The 14943-nt window shown below is 45.7% G+C and overlaps 1 pseudogene; it reads right to left on the minus strand.

Annotated features, from left to right (window-relative positions):
* Window positions 1-14586: 14586 nt before the first annotated feature.
* Window positions 14587-14674, minus strand: LOC120098011 (small nucleolar RNA U13; annotated as a pseudogene).
* Window positions 14675-14943: the final 269 nt, after the last annotated feature.

Here is a 14943-nt window from a genome sequence, read left to right on the forward strand (position 1 = left end):
ATGGAGGATTGCTTTTGAGTTGTTTACTGATGAGCTGCATTCCTGTTAAGAGCAAGTGTGTATTGAGCCTCCCTTCACAGTTTCAGAATCTTTTGAGAGCGTATGTTAATGATGCTGGCACTGTGTCCAGTATATTTGTGCGTTTAGGTCTCTATGTGGTCGATATGGTAATAAGCACTTCCATTGTTCTGGGGAGAGGGGGAAGGTTGTGGTTGCAGTGCTTGGGAGCCAGCTTTCAAGGCCTTTTTCACTGAGCCACAAATCCGTGTACACACAGGTGCTATAAAGGTGCTGATGCCCAGATGGAACCACAAGGAACAAACAAAATGGCAGACCCGTGTCACCTCCACTGGGGTCTAGACCCATCTGGACATCTGCCACGGACTATATTTTTATGGGTATTGTTGTTTTACTCCAGGGCTGGACTACATGACTCAGCATGTAAGGGTACTTTCCACCCAGCTGAACGACCTGTTTCACCCTCAGAACCCACCTGGTAGAGGGAAAGAACCAACACCCATGAGTTGTTTGCTAACCTCTGGACACGTCCTCACATGCATAATCACCCACAACGCCCCCGTATCACACCCCCATAAACACACTCCCCCCCCCCCACCACACACCAAATACATAAATAATTTTTGAAAAATTCATTGATTCAGTGACTTTCACTGTCTTCTTCCGAGACACTTGAAATTGCAGAACGGTCTAGTGCCGCGTCAGGAAACTGTTTGCTGTTGTAGCCTAATAGCTACCAGTTCATGAAAGCTCTCTGAGTGGACGCCCATGAGCACCAGCCCCTCCTCTCTCAGCTAAGGGCTCTGCAGGCCGTGGCACTCAACAGTCACTGGCCACAGAGGTGGAGAGAGCATGCTGTGCCCTTCTATGCCTGATCGGCATCCATCTTCTTGATGGCAGAGTAGGGCTGAGGGCTGATGCACTGATAGGAAAGCTGGTTCAGGCATTGAGTACAGTGTCTAGTGCAGTTCTCAGTGGACATTTGAGTAATAAGTACTGTAAAGAACATCTACTGTACTGTATGGACGTAACACCTGCCAATCAAAGCCGATTGGCCTATAGCTGAGGCAGGAAATAGAAGGTGGGATATCCGGAAGGCAGGAAGGATTCTGGGATAGAGCCAGGTATGGGAGAGTCACCAGGGAAGACGTGAGGAAGACAGACGTTTGGCACCTAAGCAGAGCGAAGGCAGAATGCAGCTGAGTATAAATGTTTAAGTTATTAGCTAGTCAGGGAGTAGGCCTAGCTATATGGCCTAGGTATTTGTAAATATATTTCGAGCCTGAGTTGTTATTCCAGGAGCTTGGGGCCTGAAGGAAAAGCACCCACTTTAGCAGAGCTTGTGTGGGTTTAGAAAATGAGTGCTAACTCGATGAGGTCACAGCCCAGGCCTCCTCAGTCACCACTGCCCAGATGTGTGGAAAGAAAGAAAATGCCTCTAGAAGCTTCTCACTCCTCCATTCTCAAAGCTTGCCTCAGAAACCCACAATTTACAATGTTGTACTAAGTGTCTGTGGTGTACCTGTGTCAACGGGTGCCCATGCATGTGGAAGCTGGGGGACAATCTTGGGTGATATTCCTCAAGAGCCAGCTTGTGTGTGTCCATGTGTGTATACACGTGTATATGTACACGTGTGTACATATGTGTTCACCAGCGTGAACCATGCGAGAGCCAGCGTGTGTATGTGTTTGGATGTGCCCGTGGAGACTAGAAGTTGACATTGGTGTTGTCCTTGAATGCTGTATACCTTGTTTTTCAGAGATAGGGTTTCTCACTGATCTTGGACCTCACTAAATGCAGACTCGGTAAACAGTGAGTGCCATGGATCTTCCTGTCTTTGTCCCCCTGGGATTACACGTATGCCCTACCATGCCTATCATGGACCCTATAGATCTAATCTCAGGTCCTCGTGCCTGGGATGCCATTACTGACTGAGTCATCTCCCCAGCCTTCCACCTCAGTTTGAAACAACATCTAGGCTGTGTGGTCAGTAAACCCAGGAGTCTTCCTGTCTTCTCCCTGGTGCTGGGAATAACACATGTTCTACTGATTCTTCTTGCCCCATGCAAAAAAAAAATACAGCTCTGTATTTCTGAGAGCTGGGCGAGAGCTAGACTTCAGAGGTTGAAAATGACAAAAGCTGAAAGACAATCTTGGGTGACATTCCTTAAGAGCCAGCTTCCTTGTGTGTATGTGGGTGCGTGTGTGCATGTATGCGTGTTTGTGTATGAGTGTGTGTGTATGTGTGTAAGGTAGGAATCCTGGGCCACATAAGGACCAATTAACTAATGGTGAGACAGCTACTCCTATTTCTATGGTGCTGCAATGGTATCCTGGGTAACCCTTGCTTGCTTTTGTTATAAGTGCTGAGAGATCACTGGCCCTGGCAGGGGCGCCCAGGTAAGCACAGAACACCGTGGGTATGTGGTATCTTCCATAATGCCAGTCTTGTTTCAGAAAGGAGCCTGAATGTGCGAGCAATGCTGAGTACCTTCAGAGGAGATATTGAATGAAAACACAACAGCTTCTGAACCAGAGAACAGTCCACTCATCGAAGGGAAACAGACTTATAGGACTTAGAACGCCTATAAGTAAACATGACATTAAGTCAATACACATCCATCCGACATTGAAACATGGTGCAACACCTTCCATTCGTGAGACTTTTTTTTTTTAAATTTGGTGTTGGTATAAATAAAAAGAATGCTAGTCTGGGAACAGAGCACAACCGTAGAATGCTTGCCGGTCACCCTCCCCAGTTCTGCACATAGAAATTAAATGAATAAGTTAAGTAAGTAAAAGTCTGTTTGTGGTTGAAGACGTGGGGTTTTATTAGTCTCCAGGAAGCAGGGCCCTTCCTGGAGACAGTAAGCCACAGAGAAGATGTTGGTCAAGGGGTTTGAAGGGTCTTGTTGTCTGAGTTACCGAAGGGAATGGAAGTGTAAACCAGTACACATTCCAGAGGGGAGGGGGCTGGCAGTATGTTTCAAAAGTTATTAAAATGGAGCCACCCCTGCAGCAAGCAATTTTTCTTCAGAAATCAATACAAAGATAAATATGTGTGTGTAAGCTTTTCCTTATGACTATTTGTGGGTTTTTTCCTTAATATTTCAGACAGGGTTCGTTGATTGCTTGCATTGAACACACAGAGGTCCATTTTCCTTTGCCGGGGAGCAATATCAGTTTCTTTTATTATCATCATCAAATTTATTTATTTATTCACTTTACAACCCAATATCAGCCCTTCCTTTTCTCCCCTCTTCCTCCCCCCTTCCCCATAGAAGGGAAAATCCCCATCTGGGTGTCAACCTCCCCATCCCATCCCCCTAGCTCCTCCGTGTCCTCTCCCACTGAGGCCAGACAAGGCTGTCTATTTAGGGGTGTGGGATCCACAGGAAGGCAGATAGGCAGTAGGATCAGGGACAGCCCCTTCTCCAGTTGTTGGGGGGACCCACGTGAAGACCAAGCTGCTCATCTGCTCCAGCCTGTGCTTGATCTTTGGATAGTGACTCAGTCTCTGGGAGTCCTGAAGGGTCCAGGTTAGTTGACACTGTTGGTCTTCTGTGGCGTCCCTGTCTTCTTCAGGTCCCTCATTCTTTCTCCTATCTCTTCTGAACGACTCCCCAAGCTCCATCTACTGTTTGGGTGTGAGTCTCTGCATCTTTTTCCATTGGTTGTTGGGTGGAGCATCTTAGAGGACAGGATCTGCCCCCACTCTCTCTCTCTCCCTGTGCTGCTCTTAAATAGCTTCTCTTTCCTATCCTGTACTTGAGAGAGTTGAGCATATCCTGTATCTGACTCATTCTGTCAGATCTTTCTCTGATTCGTCACTTTGTCTGCTCCTCAATTAGACGTCACTATTCAACATGGCTGCTTCCTTCTACAAACTAACTTCACCTACATTGTTAGGGATTAAAGGGGTGCGCTAAGGGCATGTCTGTATTCCAGCAGCCATGTTGCTGGATTAAAATTCCTCTACAAAAAATATGCATGTCTCAGATTTAAAGCATTTCTTTTTTTTTTTTTTTTTTTGGTTCTTTTTTTCAGAGCTGGGGACCGAACCCAGGGCCTTGCGCTTCCTAGGCAAGCGCTCTACCACTGAGCTAAATCCCCAACCCCGATTTAAAGCATTTCTTATGTTTGCTCGTTTTATGTTTTAAAATAGTACAAAGTTCTTTATTGCGTTATGAGGTCATTTTTGGAAGACCAAAATTTTTGGGTTCAGACGCCATCTTAGAGAACCTGACCTAAGTCTGGACTCAAGTAAACTAACAAGCCGGTACCTAGCACCAGTTTCCAGGTTACTTCCGTCCCAAATCCAGCATCTAATGCCAGTTTCCAGTTTACCCCACAAGACCTATGTCTAGCACCTGTCTCTAGATTATTCCTTCAACAAATCTTCACCCTCAGGTTTACAAGCCCGCCCCCGCCTAATAACAGTCAATCAGAAGGAAAACAGAAGTTAAGTTTATGGTTTGGCTCCCAGCACCAGCCAATTATGCTAAAGGCCATAGTATCCCCGCCCCCCAATTAGATGCTTGCCAGGCTAGAGACACATCCCTTGCTTGCCTTGTCCTGATGAATGTTCCGGGCTTTTCTCCACTGGACCCGTTCTGGGTTTAACACCCTCAGAAGGGCAGGAAGAGATCACTTTCCCAAAGGCCACGTCTGAAAACAGGTCCTCATGAGACACTGGTTCCAGCAGCACCTCAATCCCAGACCTTCCACCTCCAGAGCCCTGAGAAGCGCGTGGTGTTCACGCTGTGGCATTTTATTCAGCAGATCAAGAAGACCGAGACACATCTGAGGTCTACAGGAGGTATGTTTCAAAGAAGGTACACACAAGACAGTTGGCTAGAAGCTCTTCTCTTGCTCAGGGCCACCCTCCACCAGACTGTCTGGGGTCCTCACAACTTGGTAGCTGAAGTCTCTGATTCAAGATGAGTGTAAGGGTGAGCAAACAGGAAGCTGCAGTTCCTTTTATGACATAGCTTCCAAAGTCACACACTTCTACTCCTGTAGTGAGTCACAAAGTCTAGCCACACTCAGTGGGCAGAGAAACCCATCCCACATCTTAAAGGGAAGGATGATTACCAAAGACCTGTGACACTTACAATACACCCTGGTAGAAAGTGGTGGCCTCCACCCCGACTCAGGCTGCCAACACTCAAGTTGCTTTCCACATCCACCACCCTTTCCTCACCAACACAGCTGACATTTCCTTTTTAAAAACATTTAATTTATTTTACACATAGGGGTGCTTTGCCTGCATATATGTCTATGCCCAATATGAGGACAGTACCCAAGGAGCCAGAAAAGTGTGGCAGACCCCGTGGGAATACAGTTATGAGTGGTCGTGAGCTGCCACGTGATTGCTAGGAATCAAACCCAGTCTTCTAGAAGAGAAACCAGTGTTTTTAACTACTGAGAAATCTCATCACCAACACCACTGCTTCCTCCTTCTCCCCCTTCTCCCCCTCCAAACAAGGTATTACTATTTCACCCTGCCTAGCCTGGAAATACTATGTAGACCATGCTGAGCTCAAATTACAGGATGATGTTGAGTACTGTTAGCTTCTGGGGATGAAGAGGAAGGGAGATAGATCCGTGGAGATCCTCCAGGTGAGAGCTTTAGTAAGAGACCCTTAATGCTACAGACACTGTGAGGCACTGAAGAGAGACTTCTTTCCCACCAAACAAAGCAAGATGTCCATTCTTAAAGGCTTCTAGGGGTAAAGTGGGTCTAAGGCTTAGTTGATTAGTGGCCTACTAGATGTACTTGCAGTCACCTTACCTCTGATTCCCCAGGGGCAGGGATGCGTGGCCTGACTGTGAGACGGTGGGACCCAGGAGCTAACAGGTGGCAGGAGGGAGTGTTTGTATCCTGATTTTAATCAAATGTGTTTTCACTCTCACCAGGAGCTATGGAGTTATTTTGGTTAGTTTCAAATATCAAGTTAAGCTTTCTAGTTTAGACTTGTTGTATGTGTTTTTGTTTCATTTTTAAAATTTTATTTAGTCTATTTTATGCATATGAGTACACTGTAGCTATCTTCAGAGGGCATCAGATCCCATTACAGATGGTTGTGAGCCACCATGGAGTTGTTGGGAATTGAACTCAGGACCTCTGGAAGAGCAGTCAGTACTCCTAACTACTGAGCCATCTCTCTAGCCCCATATGTTGTTTTTTTTTTTTTCCTAATTTTTTTAAATGCGATATCCATGCCTGGTGCCTACGGAGGCCAGAAGAAGTGATTATAGCCCTTGGAGACACAGATAGCTGTGAGCCCCATGCGGCAAATCTCTGAGTTCAGAGCTAGCCTGGTCTACAGAGAAAGTTCTGAGATAGCCAGGACTACAGAGAGAAACCCTGTGTTTGGGGGGGAAAATATATATATATATATATATATATACACATATATATACATATATATATATATATAATATAACTTGTTTTTCTTTCTTGAAGACATTTGACTGGCCATCTGATTGTTTTAATAATCACTGTCACATACAGACTTTTTGCTTCTTCTTGTGGTCAATATAATTTATATAGCTCTATAAAGTCCATTTAATTAAAGTTTCAAAACTATAGGATAGGCTTTACCATATTTCAATCCTGATTTTTTTAGTTTGCTCTTCCCTAGAGATTTCTCTATTTTACCTAATAGCAATTTATTTTTTTAAATTTACTTTTGTGTATTATTATCACGTGTGTGTGTGTGTGTGTGTGTGTGTGTGTGTGTGTGTTAGGGGGTGAATATCAGAGAGAGGGAGTCAGAGGACAACTTTTAGGGGTCCATTCTCTCCTGCATTTATTTAAATTCCGAGGATCAATTCAGGTAGCCCAGATTAACCATCGATCACTTCTACTCACTGAGACACCTCACTAGACCTTTAATTGATAGTAATATTTTACCATTATTGATAATTCTTTTATATTCTTGGTTTTTATTCTATTATTTTGTGTTTATATTTATTTCTCTATTCTCCTACATTTGGGGAGGGGGTGTCATTTTCTCCTGAGTTATATGAATGTCTAACTCATTAAATTTAAAAAGTATTTTGTATCTACAGAATATATTTGAGATCTACATTTCTCATTGGGTACAGTTTTTAGCTGACCCATGTATATTTTTGTAATGCATGATTTCATTGCATTCCATTCTGAATATTCTTTTTCATCATAGTTTTCCTTTTAGTATAGAGACTATTTAGGGGGTATTTTTAGTTGTCAGGGTTATGGGATAGAAGAATGCCTTTCTATTTCTGGTTTCTATTTCCAGTACATTGTGGTAAAAGAACACGAATCAATGACATCATTCCTTTGGAATGTCTTGTGATTTCCTTCGTGGTCCGATAAATGACGGGGTGTATGAATGTTCTGGGTTGGGTATTCTCCAAGCTGGCATTGTAGTTCATGGTTAAGCGCATGCTGAGCAGGTGCAAAGCCCTGGGTTCAGTGGCCAGCAAGCACTTAGAAGTGCCCAGGGGGCTTGCTCATGTTCATTTTCTCTGCCAGTTAAAAAAAAATGAAATAAATAAAATAAAATAAACAAAAGGTGGAAAAATCTTGAGCTGGATAGGTAGTAGCAGACAGTTTAAACCTTAAACTCAGCAGACAGAAGCAGACAGAGTCAGCAATTGGGGGATTCAGAACACGCAAATGCGCATGCGCACGGGCATGCGCACGCATAAATGCTTAATACACAGAGATAGAGACCCAGATACACAGAGATTAAGACCCTCTGCAAAGCAGAGCAGGGACTTGGGAAGCTGAAAATCCGGTCCCCGCTTAAGTTCCAGGGTTTTTAAAGTCTCTGAAGTTTTCCTGTCCTAATTTAGAGTTGATCACTTTGAAGAAAGACAGGGTGGCTGATAGGCCCCAAAGTTGTGTAATAATTCTTGATCTGGCCTTGGGCTTGTTGAGGCTTCAGCAGGGGCCCTGCGGACAAGAGAAAGAGCCTTCAAGCCTTTGTTTTAAGCCACCTGCTTTTGTCTCAGAGGGGAGGAAGAAGCCAACCATTTTGGAAGTTGGCCTCTCTCCCTATCTGCCTGCTTGCCAGGGAATCTAACTCCTAGTCCCCAAAGGTACCTTTTTGCTTATTTGCTTTGGGAATATCCTTTCTAAAACCCATGGTTTTGTAATAAACAGTGTTGTTGTTTGGTAAAAGAGAAAGGACAAGAGTGTGGCTTTATCAGAAGAGGGAGAGAGAGAGAGAGAGAGAGAGAGAGAGAGAGAGAGAGAGAGAGAGAAGAGCGCTGTAGCAATAGCCCCTGGAGATAATCTGTCTGGACAGCCTAGAGGACTAGTCCAGGGGACACGGACTTTCCGCCTGGGTGAGGGACATCTAAAGCTATGAAATGAAGAGACAGGCACCTAGAGAAGTAGCTTCCTTCAGTCGGTGTGACTCACACACTCTCCTCACAGCAAACTGACAGGAGAGATTGGTTTGGCCTGTGCTCAACACAGCAACTCAACACCTTGAAGCTAGCGCCTTGCAAGTCTTAGCTAGGGTGTTTATTTGTCCTCCTGAGATGTGTCAGCAGGAAGACGAGACTGCTTTGCCGTTTTCAGGAAAAGAGCGTTCAAATGTCCAGCTGCTCTGTGTCTCTTCCTCTCTTTTCTACCCTTAACGTCTGCAAATCCAGCCTCCTCTGTTTGGCTTAATGGAGCAAATTCTACATTATGGGGTGCGGTGTTGCCTGAACACAGAATCACAAATACAATCAATTAAGGTCTTTTTAAAAATATTTCATCTTTATTTTAAAATTATATGTATGAGTGTGTGTGTGTGTGTGTGTGTGTGTGTGTGTGTGTGTGCGCGCGCGCGCATGTGCACATGTGTTTGTGTGTGTGAGTGCAGGTACCTTGCAAGGTCAGAGGAAGGTGTCTCTTGGAGGTACAGTTACAGGTCTTTAATGAGCCTTTTAGCATGTGTGCTGGGAACTGAACTAGGATCCTTTGCAGGAGCAGTGCCCAGTCCTAGCTGCTGAGCCATCTCTCCAGCCTCCTCAGTTATGATCTTCAGATTAAAGTTGCAATTCTCTCCCCTCCTTCCCCCTCCCTTTCTGTTTAAATTTTGAGTCAGGATTGAGGTCTCATCAGGCTGGTTTCGAACTGCTCTTCCTGCCTCTGCTTCCTGAGCACCACAACTATGCCCGTGTACTTTGGTCTTTAGTGCTGGACTACAATGATCTGTCTGTTGGATGGAGGGGGCCATAAGGAACACCGTGGAATCTGTTGTCTCTGAGTCGAGTCGATAGCCCCTTAGTTTGTTTCTTCTATTTCAAAAGTTTTGTCACATAATTATATAAATGTGAGGCATGATGTGACGGGATGCTCTTAAACTTGAATCGCAAAGACCACATCAGTGTCTTTCAGTTTAAAATAAAAAGCTAAACACATGCTATGTGCCTCCATTCCAGTACTGGGAGACAAAGACAGGTGGAGCTCTGTGAGTTTGAAGCCAGCCTGGGCAGCATAGCAAATACTAGGCCGGCTAAAGGCTACAGAGTGAAAGCCCCCCTCCCCTATCTATCTGTCTGTCTGTCTGTCTGTCTATCTATCTATCTGTCTATCTATCAGCTACTATTCATTGCCTATTATCTGTATCACCTATCTATCTAGTTATTTATCTGTTTATGCATATGTATAGGTACGTGTTAGTTTCTAACTTCCTTCCCTCCCCCCTTCCCTAAGCAGCATTTGCTCATGCTCACCGAGCTGTTCAGACAGCACACCACACTTCCTGTTCACACACACAGCAATCGCACCATCCCCGTCCCCAGCAGACGGAGGCAGAAAAAGTTAGCAGAACAGCATGAATGCAGAGAAGTCATGCACTGGGAGACACCAAGTGTGCTGAGGGCTTTCACACCTCGGTATGAACAGCTCTGAATTTGTTCACAGCAGCTCCCAGGATAACCCTGTGCGCTCACAGGGGCTTCCTTTTATCCAGTTTCCTCTTCCTATAGTTTCACTTCTCTAGGCTCCAGCTCTGTCTGAAAAGGCTGAATGGAAAATTCCAGAAACAAACACTTCCTAAGCTGGGGTTTGTTGGTTTGTTTTGTTTCGATTTGGGTTTTTTTTTTTTTTTTTTTGAGACAGTTTCTCTGTGTAGTCCTGGCTGTCCTAAAACTTATTTCGTAGACCAGGCTAGCCTCCAACCCACAGGCTCCGACTGCCTCTGCCTCCACAGTGCTGGGATTAAAGACTTGTGCCATCATGCCTGGCTCATTTCAGAAATTTGTGTGACAGCATATTGTAATAATTATTATTGTTTTTATTAGTTACTGTTCACATGCCTAGTGTAATGTTATTTTTCTGGTGGATATGTATGTACAGTATGGGGGTTGGGGGACAAGCAGGGCTCAGCATCACCCCAGCTCTGGGGCCTCCCTCACAGGCTACCTTGGACGCATCTGACTCTAAAGATGGGCTCCTGGTATAACTTTCACCCTCCCAGAGCCCAAGGTGACTCCCCTCTTGGGCTAGAGAGTGACACCCATAAGCTTCCGTGACAAGCAGGACATAGCAGAGCACCCAGAGACTCCTCCCCACGATGCATCCATGTTCAGGGCCCTGAGGTGGGACGGGAGGCAAAGGCTCCTATGCTCTTTCTTCATTGTGACTGTAAGACAAAAAGGGAAACAGAAGTATAGACAGGTGGGCACTGCTCTTTTGTTTATTCTGTTTCTTCTTAAACACACAGGTGTGTAGTTGTGTGACCAACAGAGAGCATGTGTGGTAACCACGGTAACCTGTACCTTTAAAAATAAACAAGGGGCTAAAATGGGCAGTGAAACGCTTTTTTGTAAACCTAGTTAATTGATGTATTTATTTGTGTGTGTGTGTGTGTGTGTGTGTGTGTGTGTGTGTACATACACGCACAGTTGTGCCATTGTGTATGTGGAGGTCAGAGGACAGCTCTGAGGAGTCAGTCCTCTCTCTCCATCATGGCTTCCTGGGATCCTACTCAGGTCATCAAGCTTGTGTGGGGAGCACTTTTCTGTACTGAGCCTCCTTGCTGGGCATTTGTTTATTTAGTTAATCCTTTGAGTTTCATTCATCCATAAGGAATGAAATTTGCATAAAAATGAATGGGACTGGAGCTTACCATGTTTGGTAAAAGAAGCCAGACCCCAAAAGACAAATATCATGTTCTCTCTCATACGCATAATCTAGAGTTGTGTGTGTGTGTGTGTGTGTGTGTGTGTGTACGTGTACACATGTGTGCAACATGACTGTATGTGACATGAGAGTAAGAGGTAGCTTATCTGGAGAGAAGAGACCCAGTGAGTGGGGGAGGGGATTGGGAGACTGGGGAACACCAGAGAGGTAGGATAATGTCTATGTCGGGAAATGTCATGGTAAAACACATTATTTTAGTTTACCAACAAAAATCATTTTAAGTGAAAAGAAAGAAAGAGGGCCAGCAAGATGGCGCAGTGTGTAAAGGGGCTTGCTGCCAAGACTGATGCCCTGAGTTGGAAGGAGAGAACTAATTCCCATTAGTTGGCCTTTGTGCCTCTATGGGGCTAATTTATCTATTCAACAGGGAGGCAGGGAGGACTGCCTGAGGCTCTGGGATCTAGCTGTCAGTGAGCCAGTTTGAGTTCTTGCTGGAAGGTGCTTACATTCTATCTGGGGAGCTGCATCAGCAGTGTGGCCAACCAAAGACTGTGGCAAGCCTTGCAAATGGAACTACAGGGAGTGTGGCTGGAGAGCACCCATTGGGGATTGGACAGGACTATGCACTAATTACTGACTGTGACCCAATACCAGACAGGAGGCAGTTTAAGGAAGGACAGACTCACTGCAGTTTAGGGTCACTATGGAGAATGCAGAAGCACAGGATGGCTGGGCACGTTGTATTTGCAGTCAGAAAGCAAGAGCGGGTAGCAAGGACTGCAGGGTGGGGGAGGAGCAGAGGGGATGGTAAGGAGGGGCTCTAACAATCAGAGGTGGTTAAAGCCCAGTTCCGGTGACAGAATCCTCAGACCCCCAAAGAAAGAGCGTCAAGATGCAGGAGCCTACTGGTTCCCAGAGTATCCAATGCAGGAAGCTCCCCCAATGTTTCCAAATATACATTTGCTCTCTGGACCTCCACTGCCCCCAAATCTCCAAATGCCTCCAGGTACCCCAATACCTGCCGGTCTACAGATGCCTCCAGGCCCCCCAATGAACCCAGGTTTCGAGTTTTACTCATGTCCCTCAAATGCATCATATCTCCCAGTTCTGGGTCTTCCAGTCCTTCCAGGGCCACAAATTCCCCCCAAGACTCCAAGGAAGGAGCTAACCAAGTACACCAAGGAGCAAGGTGTGAGCTGGAATCACGTTTTCAGAGTTTGCAAGCGTCTGACTTTCGAGCAATTTGTGGAGCTGACACAAAGGGTGCGCTAGAAGGAGGACCCCGGTGTGGTTTAAGAACAAGTGGGCTGGCTACTCTCAGAGGCATCGATCCCAAAGAACATCCAGAAACTCCTGCGAAGTGAGTGGACGAGCCCACCCACACTCCTTAGACCGGCACAAGTGTCGTTATTAGGGTTTTAGTGATGTGAAGAAACATCATGACCACAGCAACTCTTTGTTTTGTTTTTGTTTTTTTCCAAGGCAGGCTTTCTCCGTGTAGTCCTGGCTGTCCTAGAATTCACTTGTACACCAGGCTAGCCTTGAACTCAGAGATCTGCCTGCCTCTGCCTAGTTCATCCCGGGATTGAAAGGATGTGCCGTCACCATCCAGCATCCGTGACAACTCCTATAAAAACAAACAAACAAACAAACAAACAAACAAACACATTTATTTGGGGCTGGCTTACAGTTCAGAGGTTGAGTCCACTATCATCATGAAGGGGATCATGGTGGCACGCAGACGGTCATGGTGCTGGAGAGGAGCTGAGAGTTCTACATCTGGATCCACAGGCAGCAGGAAGAGACTGTCACACTAGCCAGGCTCTGAGACACACCTCCTCCAACATGAGCACACCTCTCAATAGTGCCAGTCCCCAAGCTTACAGGGACACATCTTAATTCAAACAACCATAAGTGATCATGTCCCTGTTAATGTTCCCGCCACTGGTGATCCTGTGTGCTCAGACCTATCAGATATTGGCTCCCTTCCTCAAACCAGCTCCTCTAGTATCTTCCCAGTCTTGATCAGGCCTAGGGAAGAACTGGGTATAAGGCTGGCTGGCCAAGCCAGGGCTGCAGGGACCAGTAGCCCATTTCCATCAAAAAAAGCCACAGACCCAATTCAATTTGTAGCTTTTGAAGACGACACAACAGATTCAGGTCCCCCTCCCCCTCCGTAGCCCCAGCTGCAGCTCAAGCCCCCACTAGAGATGCAGCCTGCATCCAAAGCTGCACCCCTAACCCCAGATGATGCTCACAGCACACCTGCACCCCCAGGCTAGTTCTGGAGGGGTAGCTGGGATTTCTACATCTGAATTCAGTTCTGGAATCAAATCAAATCTTAAAGATTTCCCGGCTCCCTGGCTTCTGTGTTGTTTCCTGATCCTGCTCAGCCCTATTCACTCCAAGGTTATTTGTAGGAACCTTGTAAGGACAATAGTAAACCAGAGACGGCATCACAAAAAAGACTAAGTGATGGGCCCAGGACCTTCCTCTGTCTATAAGGAGGCGGGTGTGGTGGTGGCTGCTTCATCCTGAAGATCTCCAGGTGAGGTCTTGGTTTTGGTTCATATTTTTTTTTTTTGGTTCTTTTTTTTCGGAGCTGGGGACCCAACCCAGGGCCTTGCGCTTCCTAGGTAAGTGCTCTACCACTGAGCTAAGTCCCCAGCCCCTTTGGTTCATATTTCTGAGTGTACCAGCTCTCAACCTGAAAAAAAAAAATCCATCCATCCATCCATCCATCCATCCTGCTTGATGCAAGCAAGCAGAGAACAAGTGTCTCTCTGAAATGTGGGGAACATTTCACATTCAAACCACAATAGCCTACTACCTGCAGTGGGTGGGGTGAGCTAAGTCCTGTGGCCAACAGTGAACCAGCACTGAAGACGAAGGATAGAAGGAAGAGTATTCCTAGAGTCAGGAACGGAAAGTACAAGTGCCCCGTGGTGGAAAGGAATCAGGTAAGCCTTGGGGACCAACGAGGTACAAGCACAACAGGAACAGAAAGGACATTGGGTCAAAAGCACTCTGTATTGATTAGAGTGATGGAGTAGCACACAGAGCCTTAGCCATCTGTTGAGGGATTTAGATGGATTGCCACTGGGATAGTAGGGTTTTAAGGCTGTCAGTGACTACCCGATGCTTTATAAAGCTCTCAGATTTCCTATGAATCAGAGAAGCAAAAACATTATGAAGAGACCAGGGTAGACAAGATGGTCGTTACTCAACCTCCTGTTCCCAAAGAACAGCAGCAACAGAGATCTTTCCCTGACTTAGAAGGCTGTTTGTGTGACCCTAGGGCCTCAGGAGAATTAAGTGTGATTCCCTTCTCTTGGAGAATGGAATGCCAAGTGTGGGAGTAGGGTGAGGAGGTCCACAGTAGGGGCTTAGTGTCTGGTGTAGTCATGGGCTGCATACTTCTTTTTTTCCTTCACATCAGACAGGTAATGTGCCCATGTAATGACAAGGTTTAATGGGCAGCACAGGTCACGCAATGGCATGACTTTGTGAACCGAAAGGATTGGCTGTATACTTCTTGAATATAAAATCATGACACTAAAGTCTGTGTGTGTGCACATTTGTGTATATTTGTATGAGTGTATGTGTATGAGTATATGTATTTGTGTATATTCATTTGAGTGTGTGTGTGTGTGTGTGTGTGTGTGTGTGTGTGTGTGTGAAAGGAGGGGGGTGTTCTCATGTAGTCCACGTTAGCCTTCAACTCACCACATGGCCAAGAGTGAGGATGATCTTGAACTTCTGGTCTTCCCGCTAAGAGATGGGATCACAG

Source organism: Rattus norvegicus, chromosome 17 (assembly GCF_036323735.1).
Source record: "Rattus norvegicus strain BN/NHsdMcwi chromosome 17, GRCr8, whole genome shotgun sequence".
NCBI classification, from domain to species: Eukaryota; Metazoa; Chordata; class Mammalia; order Rodentia; family Muridae; genus Rattus; species Rattus norvegicus.